Genomic DNA, 10,759 nt, shown 5'->3' on the forward strand with positions numbered 1-10,759 from the left:
GAGCGGTGTACGAGATGCAGGGCCTGATCCTGATCCTGCTTACCCCGCACCTCACCGAGCTCAATTTCCATGGGGTCTGAGGTTGCTGAGAACCCCCTGGGACTCAAACAGTCCCTGTCCCAGGGAAGGATAGAAAACAGCTTTTGGCCCCCACCATTAAATGGTGCCCCACTCTCCCCCCAGATCAAGGGTTGTCCCATGCAGCAGCATGGCCACAGAGCTCACCCACAAAGCTGTTTTTTCCTGGGAAATAAAAACATCCAGGCAAAGATTGCTTAAGTGCCTGTAGTTTTTCAGAGCCAAACTGAAGCCCTCTTCAAAGGACCTGGCTTTTCAGCTAAGCACCTGCTCTTGATGAAGCCAGCTGCTTGGAGGTATTTCAGCGCAAGGCCCAGATTATGCCTTGTTTTGTCTTTTAACTGGCCCCTGGTGATCTCTGTCACTGCTTGATAACTTCCCAGCCAAGAACGGGGCAGTTTTCAGGGCACTTTACTTTACAGAGCTATCAAGGTCCCTGCTTGAGGCATCACGTGGCTGCCGAGACCATGAAAACCTCCCTCTGGTTTGAGTGTCACCAAGCTGTGAAAACCCTCAGAGACAACAGAGAATTCATTACATCAGTTTTGCAGTAACATCTTTCCTTCCCCATCCCACTTTATGAAGCCCCCTATGTGTTCCAGGACAGAGGAGAGCTGGGTGGTGGTTCCTGAGGCCTGCAGACCCCCAGGTAGGTCCTGTCCCTCAGGGTGCCCCTAACTCCAGCAGCACTGGGACTTGCTGTATTCAAGGATGATGCCCTGTACCCCTTCACCTCACTGCTCTTTTTCCCTTTGGCTTCAGGCACTGATTCCTTCAGGATCATATTTGTATTTCTTAATGTGTTTGGGATTTTATTAGCATGTCAAGGACATAGATGTGAGCAGGTGAAACCTAACCTCACCCAGGCTCCTTCTCCTCTCTGCCATACAGCTTGCACATCTGTGGAATTCTCCTTACCCAGAGACATCTCTACAAAAAGTGTTCACAAACTTCAGTCCAAGAAGCTTTGATTCATCAGCCATCCATGAATGGAATTTGGTTTTGCCCAAATCCCGGCTTCCCACAACAGAAATGATTGCACTGGAAGTGCCAACCACACTGCCGAACTGCAAAATGTGTCTGGCTTGGCTTTTCAAAGTCTCCTTATTTTGTCACCTTTTTCCTGCCCTTGACCTTAACTTGATCACTGTTTCAGCCAGAGAACAGCAGCCGTGGATGGAGAGGAGAAGGCATGCCTGGTGGCCACATCATTCATCAGCCAAGTCCTTCCTGCTCCACTGAAGAGCTTTGTGAGAGGTGGAGGGAGAAACGGCATCAGGCTGAGCATGTCCCAGCTCACCCCCCTTTTGTGTCTCTGGTGTTTGTACACCATGGCACAATGGGGAATTAAAGCTGCATCTCCCATAGAAGTGTCCCAGAAGGTTTGTTCAGTCAACCTGTGGGGGACTCCCTGTTGGAAACCTCACTTTCAGCTCAGGTCTCCATCTCTGAGCACCTCTTACCATGAGAGATGCCCACAGCTGTGCCACCCGGCCTCCAGGTGCAAGCCCTGAAGGCAGAGCTCCCCCATGTCACACCTGCCGGGGGATACAGATGTCTTAGGTGCTGCAGGACATCTCAGATGGCACTTGGTGCCTGCGTGTGGGCAGCTGAGTCAAGCAGCTCCTGTCTACAGCAGAGACGCCTACGTGCAAGGTAGGTGTTTGGCCTCCTGATAACGACAACAGAAACACAGTCAGCACAGTCAATGAAGTGAGTCATCGGACCAAATGTAGGCTTCTTATTTAGGGTGAGGTGAATCACTGGCTGGGATCATTTACTGAGTCTATAGGCAATAGTAGGAGCCTAAAGAGCTAATCAGATATAAGATCTCATTAGACCCAGGGGGACCTAAAGGGAGGTGAGATGAGATGGAGTCAGCTTTCCTTGGGCTCCAGCACTTTCCCGTCTCCCCAGTCAGCAGAGGACACCTTCGTGAAGCCTACAGCAACCCGTCACAGGATGGACACAGCAATCCATCACAGCAATCCAATTCACCTGCTAGTTGATATGTTTTAGCCACTTTATGCTTTAGCATGGACTTCTTACTAACTAATACCAAAGGTTATCCTGGGTTCTTTGGTCAGTGCTGGGCCATATTTAAGATTTCCATCCTTGGCTTCCTACATTCATGTTCTCTGATTTACAGAATGAAATTGCTGCCTCAGATCCCTCAGATCTCCCCATCTCTCCCATAGAAGGGAGGCAGGGGGTTGGTAGCTAGCTGTTAATATAGGACATGCTCCTGGAGGGTATGAGGCGGCCACAGACCTTGAAGCTTTACATCAAAGTTAAAAGAGCATTATTTTTACCAAGGTCCAGAGACCCTAGCTGGGAACAGCAGTGGGGAAAGGGATTTAAAAATAGAAAGAGGGAGAAACAGGTGAAGAAAACTCCTGCCTGTTAGCCAGAGCCCAGAGAGAGGAAGGACAAGGTGTATTTTGGTCTTGATATCATGGGAAGGAAGTTATGTAAAAGCCTGTTGCACGCCATGTGGCCCAGTCAGCAATCCTCTGCTGGAAATAACAGAACTCCTCGTTCACAAACCAGCCCATCAGTCTCCAGGCTGTGCGGTCCCCAGCTTCAGAAGTGAGGGTGAGGAGCCATAAATTTCAGCAGAAGGAGGTGCAAGGATATAGGGGTGAGGCAGCAGCAGTGGTCTTCAGACAAAGAATCACCTGTCTTGTTCCACGGACAGCAGAGCTAAGCAATCCCTCAGGATGGTTTCTAAACTTTGACAGTGAACTGATTTTTACCCACCAAACCAGTCAATTTCCTGATACATATTCCAGCTGTGCAAACAATTTTGTAATGTCCCCATCACCTCTCTGCCTCATCCTGATTTCACTCAGTTAGGCTAAATGACCACCAGAATGAATTTGGACTTGTCTGGTTATGAGGACAGGTAATATGGCATAGTATGGCAAAAGGTTTGCTCTATACATCAGGCAAGCTCACTGTGGCTTAAAGTTTAGATGATCCTGCACCATGCGTGAAACCTTCATAAGGCTAAGAATTTATAAACTCAAACTCAAGTACTTTTTTTTTTAAAAAAAAAAAAGAGGAAAAATAAGAAAAAGAAAAAAAAAAAAGACGAAAAAAAGGAAGAAAAAAAGAGGGAGTTTCTGCCATCTAGAGGTCATTTTTTTCAATTACAACTAAGACTGAAAAAAAAGGTAAACTCTAATTTGCCTTTTATATGTGCATAGAAATATAATTGTACCCATATATATATATATACACACACTTTTTTCAAAAATAAATATCTGGCAAAAGAGCAAGTAACTCCCCTTTTTCTAAATTTTCTGCAACAAATTCTGTTTAATTCCTATTTTATTCTTCCTGCAAAATCTCATCTCTGTTTGCATTAGAAAGTTGCAGGATAAGACAGATGAGAAACCATAGTTTATTTTCATTTGGTGACAGAGAGGAAAGTCTTTAGAAAAACGCTATAAAACAAGGGGAGGAAAGTTTTTGATGTCTTTTTTTTTTTTTTTTTCTCAATTTCTTTTTAAATAGCAAAGCAACGGCTTGATATTTCAAGTGTGGGACTCTTCTCTTTGCCTTGCACTTATGAAGCAGTTTTTAAAAACTTAATAACGTAATAACTGAGTAATATTTCTATTTCTTTATGTTGACCTGGGCTACACAGTTGGCCAAATTATTTGATAACAAGAGTTTCTTGTGGCCTTTAAATCCCTCAAAGTTAGAACAAAACTCTTTTGAAGGTCATAATCTGGCTGTGGTTTCTGAAAGTCTTTGAAAAAACACATTTTAAGGAAAGCATGTCATATTTTGAAGTCCCCTAATAAACTCCATTGAATGTTCATACCCACCACATTCAGGAGTGCAAACGGGATCCTTGAATGTGCTCTTACAGAGGAAAAAACAACATATACAGCCAATGACATGGAGACAGCTTCCCTATTTTTATTCTCATGTTGCTGAAAGTTTATCAACTTACCTGGTTGATTAAGGTCTAATAGTTTGGGAAGGACATGAAAAACACATGTTATTTTCACTACATTTAATTTCTACATCAAAATGGCCACTGTAAGATGTGTTCCACATGTGATCCACAGGCCAGAAAGCATATCTTTCGCATCAGAATTTTCAAGTGCTCAGTGTCCATAATACCTGCACAAAAAGTTGGGTGTTTAAAAATTAAAATTAAACCTGTTTAAAAAGACTCTATACTTCATCTTTCTAGGCCTAAAACACCCAAGGGAATTCAGTCTCAGACTATCCAAGAAACCACAACAGGGTTGCTGTATGCTTCCGTGGCTGGTCACAGAGAATGCTCTGCCCCATTTGCCAGGAAAAAAAATCAAGGATTCAGCCCTATCTCATGGAAAATACAAACCAATCCAGCCAGAGGTGGTCTGGTTGGGATACAAGGTCATCAAGATCCCCATTCCTTATGGCGTGATGCCAGAAAAAAAATCAAAGCAAAAATGAAATGAAACAAAAGACAACAAAAGACAATAACAGGCTGGCTCTCTGTTCTCTCTGAGCTCAGCTGACACATCTTGTTGCTGTCCTTGCCTGAACCACTGAGCAGAACTTCCCAAAGCAGAAGATTTCCAACCTGCAAGCCATCCCACGTAAAATGTTGGGCAGAAAAACATGCAATAAACTGAATTTAGGTATGCAATTTCAACTTGAAGAGAGACATGTAAATTCAACTTGTCAAAGCTCTCTCCTGGTAGAGAAAGTCAGGACATTCATTGCTCTAAGCCTGAACCTTTGGGTTTTGCACTGCGGGAGGGATATTTTTTATCTATTGCTCTGTTTTCTCCGTATTTCACAGCACTCTATGACACATATTTGTTCTCCGAGTCCCAGAAAGGCACCAGCAAAGTTTATTTTTGTAAACCAGACTTGAAGAAGACACACTTGCCAACGCTAGTATACCTAACAGAAACAAGAGCACAGGGACATCAGGGTCTTGTTGCAGGAAATAACAGCCAGGTGCTGACTGCATGTGTCAGGGGGTAGCACATAGCCTGTCTGCTTCACTAGATTTAGGTGATATTTATTTTCCCAAAAAATGTCAGAGCCAGGAGAAGAAAACAGCGCTTTCCAGTTTTACCACCCTAAAAGTCAGGTGAAATGAAGATCTTTTGGGTCTAACAATTTAAACCTACAGATACTCATCCAAACATCTTCATGCTCATTGACTTTGTAATCCTTTTGGCTTCACGCTGCTCTTATATTATGTACCAGCACTAACAGAGCTGGTCTGGATTCAGCCCAGTATGAGTGAAGCAGGTTGAGATGTCCTACAAGGTTTCATGTTTATCAGTCTAGTTCTCCCTCCACATCCAGGTGCAGATAGATAATTTTGGCTTGTGGAGTCCCAAAAGAGCAGAGAGGTTCATTTAGTTCATCATCTGCATCCCGTGCCCTTTAATACAGTCATTAAGCAAGAGGCTGTTGGGATGAGGGCTACCATTTGGGTTGGCCAAAACGGGCCATTTGGCCATTTGTTTGCTTCCTGGCTCACATCATTGTTATTTCATAGACTCATAGAATATCCTGAGTTGGAAGGAACCCACAAGGATCATCAATTCCAACTGCTGGGACCCAAAGGATCACCCAAAAAATCAGATCATTTGTCTGAGAGTGTTGTCCAAAAACGTCTTGAACTCCGGCAGCTCAGTACTGTGACTGCTGCCCTGGAGAACCTGTCCCAGTGCCCGACCACCTCTGGGTGCAGAACCTCTCCCTCACACCCAGCCTGACCCTCCCCTGTCCCAGCTCCATGCCGTTGCCTCGGGTCCTGTCGCTGTCCCCAGAGAGCAGAGCTCAGCGCCTGCCCCTCTGCTCCCCTCGTGAGGGAGCTGCAGGCCACCATGAGGCCTTCCCTTTGCCTGCTCTGCTCTGGGCTGAACAAACCAAGGGACCTCAGCTGCTCCTCACATGCCTCCTCCTCCAGATTCTTCACCACTTTTGTAGCCCTCCTTTGGAGGCTCTCTAATAAATCTTGTGTCCTACTGTGGTGTCCAAAACCACACCCAGTGTTCAAGGCAGAGCAGAGCGGGACGACCAGCTGCAGTTACAGGCCTGATGCTCCCCAGACTATTTCTGTCCCTCCTGGCTGCCAGGGCACACTGCTGGCTCATGTTCAGCTTGCTATCAACCAAAAGTCCCAGATCCCTTTCTGTGGCGCTGCTCTCTAGCATCTCGCTTCCCAGACTATAGCCAGGGTTGCCCCTTCCCAGGTGCAGAATCCAACACTTGCTCTCGTTAAATTTGATATTGTTGATGAACGCCCAACCCTCCAGCCCGTCCAGATCTCTCTACAAGGCCTCACCACCCTCGATGGAGTCAATAGCTCCACCCAATTTGGTATCATCTGCAAGTGACAGAATACACCTAAAAGGTATTCATTCACTATTTAGTGACAGAATACACCCAAAATTGGTACAGTGCATGTCTGCAGTTCCTGCAGACTGTTTTTTTTTTTCTTTTTTCTTTTTTCCCCAAGTTGAGTTAGCAGATGCCTTTGCTCCTCCTTCACCACTGCAACTAGGTGGGGATTTTCCAAATTTATTTTAAAACTGTGTTAGAAATGTGTCAATCTCTTCCCCCTTTAGCCTCAAGAATAGTAATTTAGATGAGACAGAACAGCTCCCACAGAGACTCCCACCACCAAACAGCTCATACACTGACGCTCTGTATCATAACCGGGGTGGAATGTTTCCAAGGAGGGAGACTCCACGACCTCTCCTGGTGAGAAGTTCTTCCCACTAGACTGTAGGTCAAAAAGAGGTAGGAAGGCTTGAATCATGTTTCACAACTTTGTGCCTAGCTAATTCAGGGTCTTTTTTTTTTTTTTTTTTTTCTTTTTCCATGTAAAACCTTAGTTTAACCATAAAGTACAACAGGAAAAATTCTCAGGCTTTCCAACATAGCTCCCAAGGTGGGACACCCCTTTTCCACCCATTTCTAATTGGGATTTCTCCTGAAAACCCATGGTTTCCTCTGAAACCATCAGAGGCTCATTATGCAGCAAAGCAGAAAACGATTTACCTTTATTAAAGAACAGTTCAGTGGTTCTCTGCAAGATCACAGTGGGATGGTACCATTCCCTTTTTTTTTATTGTATAGCTAGCCTGCAATTGTGCAGTGATTGCTTTGAAATCCTGGCAGCTGAGCAGGAGCGTAGGTGGTATTGAAAAGTTTGTGATGCAAGCCCTTCCCATAACGGCAGGCAGCGGATCGGTCAAAACCCTTTTCAACAGTGACTCAGTGTGCCTCTAAACATGGTGGGAAAAACAGAATACCAACCCATACTTTTTAAGCCCATTTGAGGATCTGAATAATGGCTTTATGTCTGGAGTAAGCCTGCCAGGCTGGTAGGAGGATGTTTGAGATAGCCGGCGAGCAGGAGTCATTGGCAGAAGTGCTGGAAAAGCAGCAGGTTTTAGAGTAGGGAGAGATGCTCAGCCTATAGCTCTGTGCTGGTAAATCAGTGCCGAGTGGGTACAGGCTCTCCCACACAATACATCGATAGCCCTGGTTCCGCTTTAGCCCAAACCAGAATGATTCCCAGCTTAGCACAGGCCAGGACCATTGCCCGGAGGTAGCTCGGATCTGCTGCCCTGCTTTGGAGGCTGAGAGCTTAAGGTATGGACCCAGCCAGTTGGTTTTAGGTCCAGAGAATAGGCCTTGATGCCATTTAGGTTAGTCGAGATAGGAAGCCACAACATCCATCTGAAGGGGAGATGCAGTGAAACTGCCTGGAGCTTATGCAAGGTCAGAGAGCAAGAGGAGCTTTAAATGCTTCCTTGGTAGTACGTGAGTTTTGGATGCCTTTACAATAGCAGCAAAATACAAGTGGAAGACCCAGTTTAACCCAAATTTAATGGCCATTTTCAAAGGACCAGTACGTTGACAGTGTGTTGGGGATTAAACCTGGTAAGCAGCTGAGCCCCACACAGCTGCTTGCTCACTCCCCCTCCAGGGTGGATGGGGGAAAGAACCAGAAAAGAAAAAGGAAGAAACCTCATGGGCTGAAACAAAGACAGCTGAACAGGTGAAGCAAAGTGGTGTGTGCAAGCAAAGCAACATAAGGAATTCATTCTCTGCTTACCAGCAGGCAGATGTTCAGACATTTTCGGGAAAGCAGCAGGGCTTCATCATATGTAGCAGTTAATTGGGAAGACAAATGCCATAGCCCTGAATGTTCCCCCTTCCTTCTTCTTTCCCCCAGCTTTTATTGCTGAGCATGATGCCACGTGGTATGGGATATCCCTTTGGTCAATTGGGGTCACCTGTCCTGGCTTTGTTCCCTCCCAGCTCCTTGTGCACCCCCAGCCTCATTGCTGGGGGGCAGCTTGAGAAACGGAGAACACCTTGGTGCTGTGCAAGAAGTGTTCAGCAACAGTTAAAACATCAGTGTGTTATTGGCACTGGTTTGGTGACAAATCCAGAACATATCACCATGCAGACCACTATGAAGAAAACTAACTCCATCCCATACCAGACCCAGTACAAAGGTCCTGGCCAAAGTCTGGCTCCTCCTGATACTGGGTGAACAGCCAAAAGTACAGCAAAAGATGATACACTGAGATCTGGCTGCATGCAGAGAATTTTGGAGTGAATTATATTCCCTTGAAGGACACAGTGTGCCAGGTTCCTCTGGGAAGCAGGTTCAAACACAGGACATTGGAAGCTGCTGCATTTGCAAGTGACAGCATACCCTGAACCCTTACCCCAGGCACCTTGGATGTGATAACACACATTTGCTGGGAGGCTCCACTCTGCACAAATTGCTTCATTCTGATATTAGCAGTCATGCAAACAGATCGACAGACACTCACTCATCAGATAACTCTCTTGTCACAAGCGGGCCTGCCTTGAATAAACACTTTGTGAGTATTTATGTTCCTCTTCACATCCAACTCCATCTTTGCATTTTACCTCCTCGGAGCTTGCTGTGAGCATGTCTGGGCACTGACATTGAAATGCCTGGAGGTTTCTCAACACGTCCCCAGCACCCCTGAGTTGCTGCATCACTCTCGGGTCCCTTCCTGTGCTAACAAAGACCTCTGCTCTACATAGCATCACTTTTAACTTGAGTCTCTGGCCAAGAAGTTGTAAAACAAGGCAAATTATTAGTCTAAATTGAAATAAAGGAATGTGTAGACCACCAGCCCATCACACTATTTCAGGGATTGTTTGTAAACTTGTGCTCACAGTCAACAGTTCAGCTCTTATTGTTCCCTTGGCCCTTTCAATTATTCTGTTCAGACCAAGGTTGCTCTCCAATTTTTTGCTTTAGATGATTCTCTTCAGTGAAACACTTTTCTTTTTCACAGATTCCTGAGAAACTCAGATTGAAGCAATACTTTTCATATCAGATGTTAGAAAATACATTGCCATCTACATCCAAGGCACAAGGCCATTCAAATTCTCTTCCACTGTGATCAAGAAAAGAGGACAAAACCCAAAGCTTTCTTTTCTGAATAGCTCTCCAAAGGAGTTTCAGGTGGCTCACAACTGATTGTTTCAAGTTTCAAGAGTTTGTCCTCCCACAGAGCTCCTCTACGATCTTACAGGATCCTAGAGTTGAATTTATGCCCCTGTGTTTGCATTCCATGCCTAAGCCATCAGATCCTCCTCTCCTCCCCATTCCCTTAATATGGAGGCAGGTGAGTTAGGTCTCGAGTTGCTTATGTTGTGACTAATGTCTGCAGTTAGTGTTAATACATGTCATGAATTCAAAAGCCTTGAGGAAGATGAACTTGTACTTCCCAGTGGTACCTTGAAGCCCACCCTTCCCAGCAGAGGAGTCAAGCACAACGCTCTCCTCTGCAGTCACATGCTAAATCATTTAGTGGTCTGGGCTGTGGGAGCGAAATGCATTGCATATTAAAAAGCCCTCGTAGCAATGAGTCATGATGAGACATGCCAAAACCAACTAGTTGTGAATACAAAAAGTGTTAGCATGCACAAGACACCTCTGAGAGAAGAATATAGGATGCAGATACTTTGAACCCAGACAGTAGGAAACAAAGAATATTGCATGACGGTGCAGGATGTTGTGAACTCAACTGCTGCTGGCTGGTTCATTTTGTAGGCCCTCCTAGGCACCAGAAGCTGTGCACACCAGTGTCAGAACAGCTAAGGTGTATGACCTGCCCAGAGGTAGCCAAGCCAGGGCTCTTGAAGTTCAGGGGCAGTTCAAGCGTGCCTTAGTCAAGCCACTAATCAGCGGTGTGACTGGGCTGCTATGGGACTGCCAGATTTGCCAAAACCAGAGGAATTACTCTGGCAATAGAATGATCAAAAAGGAAAGACAGCAACTGGGCAAAATCCTCCAAGCAGAACAGGTGTTTCTTCAAGGTCAGCAAGCACAGCCATCACGCAAGTGATGCTCAGCACAGATCCATCAGATGTGAGCATTCCCACATTGCAGGGAAAGGCAAGGTTGTATTTCTGGGTTGAATTTAGGGATGTCGTTGGCTTAATTAGGTGTATCAAGGACTGTCAGCTTCCAGGCTGTACTAATCCCAAAGCCAAGCTCTCCTCCAGACCTCAATCCACCTACCAAAAGAAAGTCTTTAGTTTAACACCGAAGATTTTGTGTGGCTGTTGAACACCTCAAGTAGTCCAGTACTATTCAGTAGTGTTTTCTGTCCCATATCTTCACTTTAGTTAATAACAGTGATTA

This window comes from Oxyura jamaicensis, chromosome 3 (assembly GCF_011077185.1).
Source record: "Oxyura jamaicensis isolate SHBP4307 breed ruddy duck chromosome 3, BPBGC_Ojam_1.0, whole genome shotgun sequence".
Classification (NCBI taxonomy): Eukaryota; Metazoa; Chordata; class Aves; order Anseriformes; family Anatidae; genus Oxyura; species Oxyura jamaicensis.